This window comes from Pelodiscus sinensis, chromosome 1 (genome assembly GCF_052426305.1).
Source record: "Pelodiscus sinensis isolate ZL-2025 chromosome 1, ASM5242630v1, whole genome shotgun sequence".
NCBI classification, from domain to species: Eukaryota; Metazoa; Chordata; order Testudines; family Trionychidae; genus Pelodiscus; species Pelodiscus sinensis.
In genome coordinates, this window is record NC_143052.1 from 6,129,670 (window position 1) to 6,148,691 (window position 19,022).

Here is a 19,022-nt window from a genome sequence, read left to right on the forward strand (position 1 = left end):
CAGGCAGGGATCCCGCTCCCCTCTGGGGTGACAGATCAGCCCTGGATAGAGGGGGGGTCTAGGGGTGAGGGGCCAGCCAGGGATCCCGCTCCCCTCTGGGGTGACAGATCAGCCCTGGATAGAAGGGGGGGTCTAGGGGTGAGGGGCCAGGCAGGGATCCCGCTCCCCTCTGGGGTGACAGATCAGCCCTGGATAGAGGGGGGGTCTAGGGGTGAGGGGCCAGCCAGGGATCCCGCTCCCCTCTGGGGTGACAGATCAGCCCTGGATAGAAGGGGGGGTCTAGGGGTGAGGGGCCAGGCAGGGATCCTGCTCCCCTCTGGGGTGACAGATCAGCCCAGGATAGAAGGGGGAGGGGGGTCTAGGGATGAGGGGCCAGGCAGGGATCCCGCTCCCCTCTGGGGTGACAGATCAGCCCTGGATAGAAGGGGGGGTCTAGGGGTGAGGGGCCAGGCAGGGATCCCGCTCCCCTCTGGGGTGACAGATCAGCCCTGGATAGAGGGGGGGGGTCTAGGGGTGAGGGGCCAGGCAGGGATCCCGCTCCCCTCTGGGGTGACAGATCAGCCCTGGATAGAGGGGGGGGGGTCTAGGGGTGAGGGGCCAGGCAGGGATCCCGCTCCCCTCTGGGGTGACAGATCAGCCCTGGATAGAAGGGGGGGTCTAGGGGTGAGGGGCCAGCCAGGGATCCCGCTCCCCAATGTGGAGAGCGAGCAGCCCCCCCCCCCCGTTAGAAGGGGCCGCAGGGAGGGGCCCTGCTCCCAAGGGGGGCGGCCTGGCGAGAAGGGGGGGCCAGGCAGGGATCCTGGGCCGGGCCGGCCCGGAGAGCGAGCGACCCCCCCTCCCCTCGCCCCCCCGCCGCACCCCGCTCGGGGGCAGGATCCCGCCCCCGCCGCCCCTCAGCCCACCCCGGCCCGGGCCTAGCGCGGCCTGCGCGGCCCCGAGCTGGGAGTTGGGCCGGGCCGGGGGAGGCCGGGCCGGCGGCGCGGGCTCCGGAGCGGGGTGCCTGGGCAGCCGGCGGGGGCCCCGCGTTGCTGCGGCTGCGCCGGGGCTGGAGGAGCTGGGAGATTGCGCGGTAGGACACTCACCTCAGAGCGGCTGCGCTGCAGCGGGCCTGCGCCGTGGAGCCTCTGCCAGGCGGCGGCCGGGGAGGGAGCCGAGCGGGGACACGGCGCGGCTCGCCCTGAGCCGCCGCAATGGCGAGCGAGCGAGAGGCGGGCACCAGCAGCAGCAGGAGGCCGAGGAGAGGGCGCGTGACGTCACGGGCTGGCGCCGCCGCCATGATGAGGAGGGCACCGCGCCGCATCGGGAGGGGGGGGGGCGCCGCCCCGCGCCATGTTGGGGAGGTCGGACGGGGGGAGCCTGCCGCGAAAGGGGCGATTCGGGGGGCGCCGGGCGCCATGTTGGGAAGGTCGGAGGGGCTGATAAAAGGGGAGGGGGAGGTCGCCATCTTGGGCAGGTCAAGCCCCCGCGTTGATAAGGGGAGCTCGGTCCTGTGGGAGTCACACAGAACCGCGGAAGTCAGTAGAGAGCGCGCTTCGGCTCCAGCCTCACGGGGCGAGGGGGGGCAGGGCCCGTGGGGTGCTGTGAGGGGGGGGTAGGGCCCGTGGGGTGCTGTGAGGAGGGGCAGGGCCCGTGGGGTGCTGTGACGGGGGGGGCAGAGCCCGTGGGGTGCTGTGACGGGGGGGGGCAGGGCCCGTGGGGTGTTGTGAGGGGGGCAGGGACCGTGGGGTGCTGTGAGGGGGGGTAGGGCCCGTGGGGTGCTGTGAGGAGGGGCAGGGCCCGTGGGGTGCTGTGACGGGGGGGGCAGAGCCCGTGGGGTGCTGTGAGGAGGGGCAGGGCCCGTGGGGTGCTGTGAGGGGGGCAGGGACCGTGGGGTGCTGTGGGGGGGGGGGGCAGAGCCCGTGGGGTGCTGTGAGGAGGGGCAGGGCCCGTGGGGTGCTGTGAGGAGGGGCAAGGCCCGTGGGGTGCTGTGACGAGGGGGGCAGGGCCCGTGGGGTGCTGTGAGGGGCAAGGCCCGTGGGGTGTTGTGAGGGGGGGCAGGGCGCGTGGGGTGCTGTGACCGGGGGGGGGCAGGGCCCGTGGGGTGCTGTGACGGGGGAGGGGGCACGGCCCATGGGGTACTGTGAGGGGAGGGCAGAGCCCATGGCGTGTTGGGGTGGACGGGAGCTATGCAGTATTTCACAGAATCATAGAACACTAGGATTGGAAGGGACCTCGAGAGGTCATCGAGTCCAGTCCCCTGCCCTCATGGCCGGACCAAATACTGTCTAGACCGTCCCTGATAGACATTTATCTAACCTGCTCTTAAATATCTCCAGAGATGGGGATTCCACAACCTCCCTGGGCAATTTATTCCAGTGTTTGACCACCCTGACAGGAACCTTTTCCTAATGTCCAACCTAAACCTCCCTTGCTGCAGTTGACCCATTGCTTCTTGTCCTATCCTCAGAGGCCAAGATGAACAAGTTTTCTCCCTCCTCCTTGTGACACCCTTTTAGATACCTGAAAACTGCTATCATGTCCCCTCCCAGTCTTCTCTTTTCTAAACTAAACAAACCCAATTCTTTCAGCCTTCCTTCACAGCTCATATTCTCTAGATCTTTCATCATTCTTGTTGCTCTTCTCTGGACTCTCTCCAATTTCTCCACATCTTTCTTGAAATGCAGTGCCCAGAACTGGACAAAATACTCCAACTGAGGCCTAACCAGCACAAAGTAGAGCGGAAGAATGACTTCTCGTGTCTTGCTCACAACACACCTGTTAATGCATCCCAGAATCATGTTTGCTTTTTTTGCAACAGTTTTGCAACTGTTGACTCATATTTAACTTGTGGTCCACTATGACCCCTAGATACCTTTCTGCAGTACTCCTTCCTAGACAGTGGCTTCCCATTCTGTATGTGTGAAACTGATTGTTCCTTCCTAAGTGGAGCACTTTGCATTTGTCTTTATTAAACTTCATCCTGTTTACCTCAGACCATTTCTCCAATTTGTCCAGATCATTTTGAATTATGACCCTATCCTCCAAAGCAGTCGCAACCCCTCCCAGCTTTGTATCATCTGCAAACTTAAGCGTACTTTCTATGCCAATATCTAAATCGTTAATGAAGATATTGAACAGTGCTGGTCCCAAAATAGACCCATGCAGAACCCCACTTGTTATACCTTTGCAACAGGATTAAGAGCCATTAATAACTACTCTCTGGCTGTGTCTACACTGGGCCACTTATTCCGGAAAAGCAGCCGCTTTTCCGGAATAACTTGCCAGCTGTCTACACTGTCCGCTTGCTTTTCCGGAAAAGCAATGACGATCTACTGTAAAATTGTCAGTGTTTTTCCGGAAAAACTATGCTGCTCCCGTTCGGGAAAAAGTCCTTTTCCAGAAAAACTATTCCGGAAAAGGGCCAGTGTAGACAGCACAGTAGTCTTTTCCGCAAAAAAGCCCCGATCACGAAAATGACGATCGGGGCTTTTTTCCAGAAAAGCGCGTCTACATTGGCCACGGACGCTTTTCCGGAAAAAGGGCTTTTCCGGAAAAGCATCCTGCCAATGTAGACGTGCTTTTTCCGGAAATACTTATAACGGAAAACTGTTCCGTTTTAAGCATTTCCGGAAAAGGGCGCCAGTGTAGACGTAGCCTCTGAGTACGGTTATCCAGCCAGTTATGTACCCCCACTTATAGTAGCCCCATCTAAGTTGTATTTGCCTTGTTTATTGATAAAAATATCATGCGACACTGTATCAAATGCCTTACTAAAGTCTAGGTATACCACATCCACCGCTTCTCCCTTATCCTCAAGACTTGTTATTCTATCAGAGAAAGCTATCAGATTGGTTTGACATGATTTGTTCTTTACAAATCCATGCTGGGTGTTCCCTATCACCTTACCACCTTCCAAGTGTTTGCAGATGATTTCCTTCATTACTTGCTCCATTATCTTCCCTGGCACAGAAATTAAACTAATTGGTCTGTAGTTTCCTGGGTTGTTCTTGTTTCCCTTTTTATAGATGGGCACTATATTTGCCCTTTTCCAGTCTTCTGAAATCTCTCCTGTATGGTTTCTCTGAGGCAGGGGCATGGGCCAGTGGGTGCTAGGGTGGGACAGGCAAGGCCCAGCAGGGAAGAAGATGGGCCAATGGGTGCTATGGTGGGAAGGATGGAACCAAAGGATCTTGAAATGAGAAAACTACCATCAGGCACATGAAAGCTAGGGATGTGAAAGTGATACCCGCAAGCTCCTGGTATATGCAGGGAGCAGGCTTAAAAGCCAGCTCACCTCGCAGCACATCAGCAGTAGTCGCCCCAGGAATTGAAATTGGGGGGGGTGTTCAAATTTACAAGGGGGGTGTCAGAGCTGATGAGGGGTGACACCGTGAGGGTGAAGGTGAGCTGTATGGCATCATAGTTCACAAAACTGGGGGGGTGTTGGGGAAATTCAGGAGCGGTATACACCCCCATGGGGGGGGGAGTGTAAGGAAATTTCTGGCATGCACTGGAGGGAAGGGAGGGAAGGAGGTAGAGCCACTATGCACAGGGTACCAACTTAAAAGTCAGCTCCATGCACACACCAGCTTGTATGTAACCACTGACATTTTCAGCAGTTACATGATTACTTAAACACATTTTAACATCCCTAATATAAGCACATTATGAAAGCTAAGGCCTTACCGGGAGGATGGGGCCATTGAATGCCATGTTGGAAAGGGCTATGCCATGCTAGCAAGGAATGAAGCTGATGCAAGTTCTCAGTCCTTATCTCCAAGGAACTGCATGCCCTGTGTGCAGGAAATCAAAAATACTACCTAATGCTCTGGAGAAGGCTGTGATAGACATTTGTGCTCCTTTGGGTACACTGAAACTTTCAACAATAAGGGTATAGCTCACCTGTGCAGGAAAAAACTTTCTGAGGAGCCAGTCTGAGACTGTGGAATAAACTCCGTAAATATCTATGGAGTATCACAAACCTCACTAACTGCCTCCCTGAGGCCAACAGGCATTTCTTTGACCTTGCTTTTTCTAACAAATACATATCAATGTGTAGATCTGATTTTTTTTTTAAATCCTACATTTAGAACTTTACCAAAACAATTCACTCCAGTGTAAATGCTTCTTCCCCTACAGGAATAAATACTTACCTATATTTTAGCATATGAATTTAAGAATGGCCATACTGAGACCAATGCTCCATCTAGCCCAGAATCATGTCTTCCAATAGTGGCTAGTGCTAGATACTTCAAAGGAAAGGAGCAGAACAGGCCAAGCATCAAGTGAGCCATCCCCTGTTGTCCTGTCTCAGTGTCAGAGGTTCAAGGACACCCAGAGCATTGATTTGCATCCCTGATCATTTTGGGTAATAGTCACTGATGGACCTATCTTCCATGAATTTATCTATTTTTTTAAAAATCCATTTATAGTGCTTGCCTTCACAACCTTCCTTGGCAATGAGTTCCACAAGCTGTCTGTGACTTGTGTGAAAAAGTACTTTCTTTTGTTTGTTTTAAACCTGCTGCCTATTAATTTAATCAGAAAATTATCCATAGTGACTTCAAGATCTTCTGTTTTGGGGCCATTGACAGCACATGTGTGTCCATTATCTGCTCCCTCTCCCACCCAATAAGCTCATAATTTTGTAAACCAAAAAGTATACTACTCACTAACTATGCAAGCCAAACATGGAGGGAAGATCATGGATACCAATATGGGATGCAGGGATAGAGTGCATGATGCCAGGGTATTCCAGAGAGCTAGTGTTTTCAAATTTGGATAAGTGGGAATTTATTCTCACCTTATAATATGGCTATCGAATGATGTGTGTGTCCCTTATTGTTTTGGAAGACCCAGCTGGGTCATGAAGCCCTGCTCTGATGTGAGAACCCCTGGAAGGAGATGGTTTCATAGCTGTAAGATGATAGTGGAACATGAATTTATCCAACAGGAGACAAGGTTGCATTGCCTACAAAACTGCTTGGTTGCCAGTGAATGTAATGCATGTCAGGTCACTGACAAAGGCTGGGCACTGTATAATACATGTGAAGAGAAGAGGGAATTGGTTCATTCCTGAGCTGGTTTACAGGCTGTCAGAAAGTGCTCCTCTTATAACTGGTTTGGATCCAGGTGAACAAGGTTAGGAAGAGATGTCATGTATGCCCACATGCTTGGTTTGGAGAAGATAATGGAGGAAAGGAGAATGTGAGCACAAAGTTAGGGTTAACAACAAGAGGTCCTGTGGCACCTTGTAGACTAAGATTTATTGCAGCATAAGCAAAGACCCACTTCATCAGATGCATGTAGTGGAAATTCCAAAGGCAGGTATAAATATACACAGGCATATGAAGAGAGTACCAATTAAGAGTAAGGCTACAGATAATGAAGTCAACTCAGTCAGGGAGAATGAGGCCCACTTCGAGCAACTGATGTGGAGGTGCGAACATCAAGTGAGGAGAAACTGCTTTTGTAGTTGGGTAGCCATTCAAAGCTAGGGTGGTATATCAGTTTACCAATTTGATGTATTTTACTACAATTTATTTATTTTATTGCAAACTTTGCTTGGAAGTTCCTAGCTCTCTTTATTGTTGCAAGATCCATCTACAAGTTGGTATCAGCCTCTGGCCAGCTGGCAGGATGATTTCCCAGAAGTTATCTCCTCTGTTCCAGTGCTGTGGAAGCAACGAGAAGTGTAGAAATGTGGCCAGCTGTGAAGGCTACATGCAATGTGGGGTTTAAAAGCAGAACCAGTGACTTTCAATGCAGCAAAAGGGAGGAAAATACATGGCAAAAAATGTTACTGGGGAGGAATTAGAGAACGAGCAGCACCCAAGTTAATTAGCCTACATTCACAAAGTAAAATGTATGGGTCGTGAGCATGACTATAAACAGCACTTGGAGTATATAGACTGAGACAGGCCAGCTAGCCTGGGTTGAAAAACCACCAAAATTGAGTGAGAAGTACTTGTGTGGATGGGAGCTGAGTTAGGGACAACACCAAGAGCCCAGGTCAGCTCTGCAGGGAAGGTATAGCCATGCCCTATGTTTGATTAGATCAGTGTTCAGAGGTGAGCACCAAAACAGCCGTGGAATTTTAATGATCACAAACGGGAAGGAATTTGGTTGTAAATCTTGTCCAAATGAAAGCAGCATCAGAAGGCTGACTCCTACCTCCACTCAGTCCATGAGGTCAACTTCCATCGTGTACTTGTTCAATTTTCAAACACCTTTGTGCTTTCTCCCATACTGCCGCTCATCCTTGGGAAAAGCTCCCCGTGAACATCCGTCCAACTAAATCATTGACCTCCTTCAAACCCCTCCTTCCAGCTCTCCTTTGCCAGGAGGTCCACAAAATGTTGACACCAGTTGTGCTGCCATTGTGCTAAAACCACTGCTGATTTTGCTGACTGTAACAGGCTCACACCTCTCGCATGCGCCCACTGGCTGAGTGCATGAGCCTGCACTTACTTTGTGTTTGGGTGGGTCTTCGCTGATTCAGCGCTCCCCAGTCTGTCTGTGTGATAAAAACAAAGCAAACCCCTTTTGGGGTACAAGTCCAACAGAGGCCTCTGAGTGTCCTCTGTACTATGTGTCTCAGTTTGTTCCTGCTCCAGAGTAGACCAGTGCCTCATGAATCCTTCCCTTTAAACAATGTCTTCACCTTCTTGGGGCTACCTGGTTACAGCTCTTCAGCTGGGCCACCATAGTTCAATTCTACTCTCTGGGGTGCCTCACCCTCCCGGCCACTTCCCCACCCAGGCCCATCCACTACACTGGGTCTCAGCTCAAGGACCTTGTAGATGATAGCTATCTGCTGTGTCTCTTTGGCTAAGGCATGCTGCTACTCTAATTCCTTGGGCCAATTTTTTCCTCGTGGCCTTGTGCCTCCTTCTTATACTCGGCTTCTGGCAGCACTATCATCCAAGGTCCTGTAGCTCTGTTATTTAGCCACACACCACCTACTCTCCATCAGGTCCAGCATGGAACTGAACTCACGCTGGTTCTGCAGTTCTTCTAATACTGACCTGCTGGGTCCTGATTGGCTACTACCCACACAGCCACTCTCAGCAGCTTGTGGAACCTCGCTATTACCCTTTTCTGGTGAGAGGAGTGGCAGGGGCCACAAGGCCTCCAGCAGGAGGCCCTAGGACCTAGTCCACGCCATCACACTGACCTATACTGTCTCGTTGTTTCCTTGTACTCACCCATCAGTTCAATTGTATCTAACTGTCGTCTTCTTGTCTTCTACTTGGACAGTAAGCACTTTGGAGCAGGAACCATCTTTTGGTAACGTAAGAACGGCCGTACTGGGTCTGACCAAAGGTCCATCTAGCCCAGTAGCCTGTCTGCCAACAGTGGCCAGCACCAGGTGCCCAAGAGGGGGTGGACCGAAGACAATGATCAAGCGATTTGTCTCATGCCATCCATCTCCAGCCTCTGACAAACAGAGGCCAGGGACCCCATTTCTATCCCCTGGCTAATAGCCTTTTATGGACCTAACCTCCATGAAATTATCTAGCTTTTCTTTAAACTCTTTAAACTCTGTTATGGTTCCTGTGTTTATACAGCACCTGACATGATGGAGACCTCTTTCATGACTGGAGGTCCTAGGCGCTACAAAAATACAAATAAATAATCAAACAGCAAGCACCTCTTAACCCCACACAGAGTTATTGGCTCAGTGATGATAAGTCAAGGACTATCACTGTCAATCTGCTGAACTATCAATACCATATACATTAAGGCCTTGTCCGCATTTAATTTTTGGGGAGGAATTTCCTATCAATGCACTACTGCCATTGCAATTTCCCTGCAGCAATGGCATGAGCACTAGTATAGACAGGACACCTGCATTTTCTGACATTTTTAGCACTATGTTATCTAAACCAGGTCTAAACCCTTACAACTACAAAGGGCAGATTTTTCTAAAAAACTGAAAAGTCTACTGTAGTAGTAACCATATGTATCCCTTAATCATTTCCCATGCAAACACTGAACAAGTTTGGCTCTGCTTATCTAAGAGAACAGATGGGATGACAGCAAAGTGTCTATTACATTGCTGTACTTATGGGGGTTGATCTTTGGTGTGTTGGAAACAAGTGGGCCGTGTAGAGCACTGCAGTGGAAGGAACGTTCCTTGCTGCTGTTGGGTTATAAAAGTCCATTTCCTACAAAGTGTCCCACCTGTCTCCTTAAATGTAAGACAACTGCTGCCTGGTGGCATTACTTAGATGGCTACATTTTTTACTATTTTGAGGTAGAATCCCAGACTCTCGGAATCTCGTGCTTTATGAAAAACAAATAGATAAAATGTAAAAAAACAAAACAACCCTGCCCTCCAAACTCCACGTAACTTAAGATATTTAGATGTGAAAAGAACAGCATATATTATAGCCAGCATGCCAAACAGATGAACAAGGATCATTACAAAGAAGTAAATAAGCAACTTTGGACATGCATGTGACAGAAGGAAAGTCTTAAACTATTGCCTGACCTTTTCCTTGTCTTTCTTTGAGAGGAAAAAGAGTCCTGCACTCATTTCTTTATTTGCAACAGTGATTGTTCTGTAATATACTATAAGTAGATTTGCATGACTCATAAGTAGCATATTCTAGGAATTATCTTTCACTTGGTTCTGATCCCACAGTGCCTAGGTAGATGGATTGGACAGAAACTGCCTTTGCTTGAGGTCCTTTTCCACCAAACACATCTTTTGCACTCACGGAATCAAGTATTACCTATATACACCATTTTCCACAGAGCTACTAATAGTAAGAAGGTGAATTCATTTAAGGTCCTTCATTAATCTTAGGTCAGTACAGCCCACTTCAGGAAGCTTTTCCTGATCTTAATCTGAATATTCCTTCTCTTACATTTAATTCTTTAGTCCTAGTTCTTCCTCCTTGAACCACCCTAGATAATTGTTTTGTTAGCCTATAAAGTGCTACCAGACCATTTGTTGTTTTTTCAGTATGTCCTGTACAGCCTAACTCGGCTACCCCCAGAAGCAGCTAGATAATTACATTCTTCAAATATCTGTAGGTTATGTTCTGGTGCTCAGTTTATCATAGAATCCTAGGGATGAAAGAAACCTCAAATCTCAGAGTCATCAAGTCCAGCCCCTGCCCAAAGCAGGACCAATCCCAACTAAACCATCCCAACCAGAGTTTGGTCAAGCCAAGATTTAAAAACCTCTAGGGATGGAGAGTCCACCACCTCCCTAGGTACCCCATTTCAGTACTTTACCACCCTCCTAGTGAAATAGTTTTTCCTAATATCCAACCTAGACCTCCCCCACTGCAACTTGAGACCATTGCTCCTTGTTCTGCCATCTGTCACTACTGAGAACAGCCTCTCTCCATCCTCTTTGGAACCTCCCTTCAGGAAGTTGAAGGCTGCTATCAAATCCCCCCTCACTCTTCTCTTCTGCAAACTAAATAAACCCAAATCCCTCAGCCTCTCCTCGTAGGTCATGTGCTCCAGCCCCCTCATCAGTTTGGTTACCCTCCACTGGACCCCCTTTTATGTAGCTTTGCCAACCTTTAGCTATTTAGCCCGTAATTTTTCCTCATAATTAAATTCCTAGTATTTTTAGTTTCTCTGATTTCTCTCCAACTTGAAATGACCAACTGATTGCACCATTTCAGTTGTAGTTGTACCAGAGCTGTGTCACAAGGGTTTTACAGCACTGCCTCTCTGTTCTGTGGTATTATACCTCTGGGCATGCTGCCCAACATTGTTATCTTGGAGGACAAGAGTGCCATATAGAAATAGCACACCCTGAGTGAATAGAACCCCAAGGCGAGAAAGGCCCATAGGGTTAGAAAGGACGTGAGTGGAGTGGACTTCCTTCTGTGGTTATTTTATTAGAACTGGATTTGGAATTCAGAGATGATAGCCTCTATTGCCAGCCCTGGAGGGTCTTATTTGGATGTGTCAGCAGCTGCATCGTTTCAGAATGACTGAGGGCTGAACTATGCTGTGTGTTTGACAGTATGAAGTCTCAAGTAGGGGAGGGAATCAAAGTTGTGAGGGCTTGGAGTCCTTGATCAACACACATCAGGCAGGAAAACACTTTGTATAAAGTTAAAGCCTGTAACAAAACACCTAGTTTGGGGCAGGACCCATATTTGGTTCTGTGTTTGGACGGCACGTAGCACAATGGAGTTCTGGTCCATAAGGGGACTCTAAGACATGACAGTAATACAAAAAATAAAATAACAAGCCATGACGGCAGTGGTTTCACCTGTTATTTTGCAGTGCCTTGGGATCTAATTACCAAAACCAGTCCAAGCTTCAGTTCTGCGGCTTAGGAACCTGCCCCTCCTGCACGACAGTTTCTTGTCAAAACAGAGTCTATTAATAACTAATTACTTTTTCCTGCCAACAGACAGTCTATAGAAACAGAAAGTGATAATGCTAGATGAGTATAGCCAATATCCTCTGCATCATCTCCTCTGCATTATGATAGTTTCAGCAACATTTATATAGTGACAACTCTGTAAGAGCCCACTCACTATTATTTATATGTTCCAACAGCGTGCCAAGCTTCTTATAGTATAAAAAGCAAAGTCCAAGTCACAAAAATAGGTAATGGACATACAAAAATTAGGTTGCATTGAAAAGGAGAGGGAAGAAGCAATGCAGTTTGTCACAGTTCATGATAGGCATAAGATTTTTATTCTTTTTTTAAAATAGCTTTGTTAACACTTCCTTTTGGGGTAAACTGATCTATGGACTTTTTGGAAGACAGATGTTTCTGTAACACTTAACATGAGAACAGCCATACCGGGTCAGACCAAAGGTCCATCTAGCCTAGTATCGTATCTTCCGAAAGTGGTCAATACCAGAGGGAGGGAAAACAGGTAATCATCACGTGATCCCTTTCCTGTCATCCATCTCCAGACAAACAGTGACTAGGGACACCATTCCTGCCCATCCTGGCTAATAGCCATTGATGGATTTAACCTCCATGAATTTATCTAGCTCTTTTTTGAACCCTGTTAAAGTCCTAGTCTTCACCACATCCTCTGGCAAGGAGTTCTACAGGTTGACTGTGTGCTGAGTGAAGAAAAACTTCCTTTTGTTGGTTTTAAACCTGCTGCCTATTCATTTCATTTGCTGAACCTGAGTTCTTATATTGTGGGAATAAGTAAATAATTTTTCCTTAATCACTTTTTGCACACCAGTCATGATTTTATAGACCTCTCTCATATCCCCCCTTAATCTCCTCTTTTCTAAGATGAAAAATCCAAGTATTTTTAATCTCCCTTCATATGGAACCAGTTTCAAATCCCTAATAATTTTTGTTGCCCTTTTCTGAACCTTTTCCAATGCCAATATATCATTTTTTGAGATGAGGCAACCACATCTGTCACATTATTCAAGATGAGGGCAAACCAGGGTTTTATAGAGGCATTTACATGGCTGCCGCTTTTTTCCGGCTTGGCGATAAGCCGGAGAAAAGCGCCAGTCTAGATGCGATTCTCCGGAAAATAAGCCCTTATTCTACTTGAAAGTAGGAATAAGAAATCCTCCGGAAAAGGGCTTATTTTCCGGAGAATCGCGTCTAGACTGGCGCTTTTCTCCGGCTTATCCCCAAGCCGGAAAAAAGCGGCAGCCATGTAAATGCAAATGCCGCGGGGGATATTTAAATTCCCCACAGATTTGTAATTCCGACTCGTCTCATTAGCATCCCTTTTCCGGAAAGGGATGCCAATGTAGACACAGCCCATCTGTTTTGATCCATCTTTATTATACAATCACGCTTCCTTCAGTGGTCACTGAAGACCAGATTCACTGTGTGACATTTATGGTTTGCTTTCCTTCATTTTTATTGTGTGCAATTTCCAGGGCTCAGCGACTGCGGTGAAAGCCGCTCGCCAGCCCCGCATTGCGCATGCAAGCGCCGCCAGCGAACGGGGTGCAGGGCTGAAATCTACTCGCCATGGGTGAGTAGATTCTATACTTTGTCAAGCCCTGGCAATTTCAACCTAAATTGCATACAGGGAAATGCAATATTTTCCCCATTTGGCATAGACACCTGGATGTGTACAGTATGGTAGATTATACTTCTCTCTTATTAGCAAGAATATGGGGGATGTGATAGAAGCCTACAAAATCATGAATGGTGTGGGAAAAAATAAAGAAATATTATTTAACCCTTCACATAGTACAAGATCCTAAATTAATAGGCAGCAGGTTTAAAACAAACAAAGTACTTCACACAAGGTACAGTCAACTTACGAACTCATTGCCAGGGGATGTTGTGAAGGCTGAAAGTATAACTACATTAAAAATAATTAGTTAAGTTCACAGAGGACAGGTCCATAAATAGGTATTAACTAAGATGGTCAGAGACACAAGTCCATGTTCTGGAAGTCCCTAATCCAGTGACTGTCATCACTGAGTGGATGACAGGGGAAGAATCATTTGAAATATTGTCCTGTTCTGTTCATTCCTTCTGAGGCATCTGACATTGCCATGTTCAGGAGTCAGGTTAGTCAGCAAGATGGACTGTTGGTCTGACCCAATATGACTTTATATGTTTGTAAGACTCAGCATGGTTGAGTTTCTACTGCAGTGGAATGATAAACTGAAAAGAAGGTAGTTTCTTTCCTCTCTGGCTTTTGAAATGTAAATGACCTACAAAAGGGAAAAAAATTGGACTTTTTTAAAATATAAAAAAGAACACTTGCAAGAGATGGGCCGTTTAGAAGAAGTTCCAGTCCTGTTAAGGATGGGTGATTCTATTATGTCCAAAGAACTAGTGAAATGCAACTAGAACCAACAAAGCCAAGCAATTGGGAAGGGAAGGGATCTTTAATCAAACCTTTGAAAACTTGCTTTCTGTAAATTAATTTTTGTCATCTAACCTTTTGGATAAAGAAAGCTTTTATTTAATAAAAGATTCAACGTATTTGTCCCTTTTGTTATGGAATTAGCACCCACAAACATCCAAGCGGTCTTCCAACAAAACCAAAGAACTACAAACTTGACATTTCTAAGGTAGAAAATAAGCCAAAAATATATAAACACATACCATGTCGAAGGCCTTCGTTAGCCATCACCAAGAAGCAATCAAGAGTACAAGCCCAATGTTAAAAAATCCTCTGTGGGTCAACTTTAAAGACATTATCACAGGCCTAACACATAGGTTTGTATATGAAAACGTGAGATAGAAAACATGAATAGAAATAACAGTAAGAAGGAGGGTGGACTTGGTGCATGAAACTTTCTGCTGCCAACTGTGGTAGATTGTGCCCTCTGCTTAAGCACATTTTTGCTAATACGTAGCCCCTACCCATGCTTGCGCTGGACAACCACATTTGTCTGCTCCTTGATGCATACCAGGCAAGGACCTGCAGGTGAGAAGCCAATGTATTTTTAACAGCATGGTTTTGACATGAAACTTCCAACAGGAAATGCTAACCTTACACACTTTGAGAACAGACTACAGTGCATGGCAACAAATAGCGGAAGGCAGGAAATGCTGTTAATGCTGTAACACACATGTGGACACCTAGAACATAACATTTTAAACTGTGCTGCACACACATGCCTCAATTCACAGCTCCTGAACCACCCTTGTAATGATTTATTCACTTGCATGCATATAACATGTAGGCAGCAGCTACACCTACGAAAGTTACTCTCAGACTGAGGCATGGCAGACTTTATTGGGGTGTTTCTTTAAAAAAAAACACACAAAAAAACGGAGCCTGAGGGGAATAAGGTTTCTCCTAAGCTTTGATTCTACTTACTGTGATAACAGAATGAGCAAAACTATCTGTGGAAGAGTCATCTGGTGGTGAGTTTGTGAATATCTACGCTACAAGCACTGCAGTAATACAGCTAAATTGACCTACATTTTATGTGTAGGCCACGCTCGAGATGGCACTAATGTTACATCAATCATTTGAGTTAAAGAATAATCTCAACTAGCAGTTAGCAGAAAGCACACCACCACAGTACGGCAAAGAGATCATATACTAGAAGAGGAAAAACAAGGACATTTGACTTTTTTGCTTTGCGGGGATTATAGGTAAGGACCCCCTATTGTCTAGCCTGTGTTGTAAGGAATTATGTAAGGCTTTCCAAACAAAAGAAATTAATAGCAATTTTTCAGATATATTCAAAGACCAAAGGTTTAATATCTGCATTTCACTAACCCTCCCCTGGAGTCCTAAGCCTCATCATACAGAAATTAAACATTCTTTTTTTTCATATTTAAACCAAAAGCTGAAATCTGCCTTGTAAAGCCAATACTCAGTCTGCTGCAGATAATGTAAAAGACTAGATTTGCATAGGAATATAGCTAAACCAGACAGGGCTGGTGGTTTATCCAGTACACTATCCTATTCTGACAGTAACCAGTACTAGCTGCCTAAGAGGAAGTTGCAAGAAATCCTGCATTAGGTAGTTATAGAATAACCTGCCTACAGGAAAGTTATACATTTAGGAAAATTAGTAAGAGACTCATTTATGCAACAAGGTAGGAAGTTGTCTATCGCTTCCAAGCTCTTGGTGTTTTTAAGTCCTTGCTAATGCAACTCTGGGATTTTTTAAATTCATGTTAAATGTCCACACTTTTTGTTAAGCAGTTTGAAAGTGCATAGAAGTCACATCACACTTTTTCTTTTACCCTAGTACCTCAAAGAGAGTAATTCTCTGCCACAGAGAATCTACTGAACTGACACACAGCTCTATGAAGCACTCAGTAGATCCAGCAAAATAGGAGACTAAGCAAGTCCACCATGCAAGGAGACAAATCTAAGTCTCAGCTGACTGGAAGATATTACTTGGCTCTAGGGATACAAAGGGTTAATTGGTTGCTAGTAAGCATCAACCAGTTAGCTTCCGGCTCAGCTGAGCTGGAGCAGCCCCCTGCCTGCAGTATGGTGGGCCCAGCCAGAGCAGCCTCCACCCACTGCGTGGCAGGCTCAGCCTAGCCTGGCTAGAGCAGCTAGCGGCTGGCAAGCCCATCTGTGGGGCTGCTCCAGCCTGGCCAGACCTGCCTCATGGCAAGTGGGGGGCTGCTCCACAGCTAACTGGTTATACGGAGGCTGTGTCTAGACTGGCAAGTTTTTCTGCAAAAGCGACTGTTTTGCGGAAAAACTTGCCAGCTGTCTACACTGGCCGCTTGAATTTGCGCAAGAACGCTGATGATTTAATGTAAGATTGTCAGTGTTCTTGCACAAATACTATGATGCTCCCGCTCAGGGATAAGCCCTCTTGTGCAAATGTATTTGCGCAAGAGAGCCAGTGTAGACAGGGGAGGACTGTTTTGCGCAAAAAAGCCCCGATGGCGAAAATGGCGATTGGGGCTTTCTTGCACAAAACGGCGTCTAGATTGGCACGGATGCTTTTCCGCAAAAAGTACTTTTGCGGAAAAGCGTCCTGCCAATCTAGACGCTCTTTTCCGCAAATGCTTTTAACGGAAAAACTTTTCCGTTTAAAGCATTTGCGGAAAATCATGCCAGTCTAGACGCAGCCATAGTGTTTAACTGGTTAACTTTTTCAATTACAGTTTACAGCCCTGCTTGGCTCTTGAGTTTCTGAAGTCAAATCACCCTAGCTGACATCAATTGGAACAGCTTTGGATTTACCTGACAGAATGAATGACCTGTTAGCAATGAGCTTTTAGGCCCAACAGTTAGTGAGGAAGCTCAGGAGTTACATGCTTTGCGTCTCACTCTGCTGCTTTATGTAATCTTCCCCTTAATCCTAAAACAGACTATTTCCTGACAGACTTGCTTGCTACCTCTCAGGGTAAGGAAATGCCTCCTCGGAAACTGCATTGTGGCCAGCACAAAAGTTGTTTTACTTTTTGGTAATTTTCTTCCTCCAGTTTTAAAAGGAAATTTTCTCTTCCAGCCCTACCTACCATGATTGCCAGCAAGAACAAACGGCATAAAAGGAAAGAGAGGCTATGACCATCCTAATTTAATGACAGCAAGTATAAACCATTCTGGTTCATTCTGTTTCAAGAGCTATGGAGATCCCCTACCACTTGAGCTACGGGTGAATCAGTCAGCAGTGTAGGGCACATGACACACAGCTAAGCAGTCTTAATTGTAATGTGTTAATGAACAATCTACAGGCCAAAATTTAACACACTTTGAATAATTAATAGATTTAAGACAAATTTCAGTTTCTTATGGGCAATTCACAGAAAGAGGCTACATTCATGGAAAGAATCATTTACCCAGCTCTATTTGGTAGTGTCCCTTGAAAATAAGCAGAACATGCTGGGGCTACTAAGTCCTGGAGGACAGCTGGCAAAGCACAAGCATGTGCTGGTGCCAGGATGCACTATCTCATCAGGATTCTGGGATGGAACTTGGTACCCGCTCTGCACCCAGGTTCACCATTCATCCAACAGCGGTGTTCTGGCTCCTTTATGTGGCTAGCAGATTGCAGTCTTCCTCAGTATCTTTTCTCACTTCTATAAATTGATCCTGTACATCTGTCTGGCAAATCCACAAACTGGTTTTGAGATTAGATTGGGATGCACTACGTATAGAGGGCAGAATTCTGCCATCTCCTGCTGGATTATGGGAGGGGATGGAATGTGATTTTACAGTGACAACGTGCCAGCTGGCATGGGAGAGTGACATACTGGGCAGTATATCCGACAAGACAAGTTCAGTTATATCTGTGCAACACCACTATAGTAGCAGGTTTGCACTAGTGTAAATGATGGACATATTTGGCCCCATAAGAAGATCCATACACCAATGAACTTCCCAAATGAGACCTGTGCATAGAGGGAAATCTCCATCTTGCAAGGTCACACCAAGGCCTTTCAAGCATTTCATAGCAAGATGGGTCCAATCAGTGCTCTGTAAGAAAAAAGGTACACCGGTACTCTCGGGGGAAAATTGTTGAGGGGGGGGAAAGCTGTTGAGCAAAAAAAATAAATAAATAAAAAGCCACCCCAGGAGCCAAAATGCCGTCGCAGCCCCTTTAAGAGCCATGTGTCCCGAGTGGGCTTCCACCAGGAGCCCAGCCGCCCTAGGAAAGGAGGTGCCGGTACGCCCAAGGAGAATGCAATTCATTTAAATCATGCAGGAAAAATAGGTGCCGGTACGCCGTCCTGGGGCGTACCATCACAAAAAAAGCACTGGGTCCAATTATTATTGGTTCTAAGTTGTTTTTCCAAAGTCTGTAACACATTTTCTCTCAAACTCAGAAAGGCGTGTCATTCTTCCTTACTTCAAAGGCAGTCAGAAATTGCTTTCAGTCTGATTCTTCGGGGGTTCAGACAATGCCGCCAAACCTATAGCCAAGTGGATCACCACCCCAGGCAGAGGCCAGCTGAAAGTTTCCTGCTAATGTGATGCCACGCGGGGTGGAACACAAGCTTTCATGCTGGCAATAACTTGAGCATCCTAGGGAATTAGGATGTCTCCTTCCTTTTTGGTAACCGTGGCTCATTGCAGATTCTCCTCTCCTCCTGTTTAAGGAGAACACTTCTAGCTACAAATCCCCAAACTCCCCAGCACATCTATCAGTTTTTGACACATTCTCTATTGCCCCCACCCTCCAAACAGGCAATGCATAAGAACTTGGAATAGTTAAGACAAAATATTTCATACCAAATCTTGGGCCTTATAGCTGGGAGTGGATGGGATAAAATATGCTTGAACCAGTTCTGTGACAAATATGTGCCCTGAGCACAAACTTTGCTAAACAGGTGACTGATTAGCAGTTATCCAGGAGCCCAAGGACTGCGCTTAATTCGTATCAAATGGAGCTGATTGTAGCCACTCTGGGTATGTCTATACTACAGAGTTGTCAAAAAAAACCAGCTGTTTTTCTGACAAAAGTTGAGGAATGTCCAAACTGCTCTTGTGTTCTTCCGCAAGAAAATCGAAAGAACAAAGGGGTTTCTGGCATTGGTAATCCTCATTCTACGAGGAAGAAGCCTTTTTGCGAAAGTGCTCTTTTGCAAAAAGGTGTGTGTGGACGGGGAAGAGGGAGTTCTATCGGAAGAAGAGGAAAAACCACAGGAGCCCTCGTGGCCATTCCGTCCATAG

The 19,022-nt window shown here is 46.8% G+C and overlaps 1 protein-coding gene across 4 annotated transcripts in view; it reads right to left on the bottom strand.

Annotated features, from left to right (window-relative positions):
- NRF1 (nuclear respiratory factor 1) overlaps positions 1–19,022 on the bottom strand; it is a 136,751-nt gene that overhangs the window by 108,637 nt on the left and 9,092 nt on the right. Inside the window, exon 1 of one of the 4 annotated variants that reach the window (XM_075925374.2) lies at positions 1,083–1,240. The exons of the other annotated variants lie outside the window; for them this stretch is intronic. The gene's annotated coding sequence lies outside the window, so the exon portion shown is untranslated. Of the gene's footprint in view, positions 1–1,082; positions 1,241–19,022 lie in introns of those variants that run through there. 4 annotated transcript variants of the gene reach the window in all.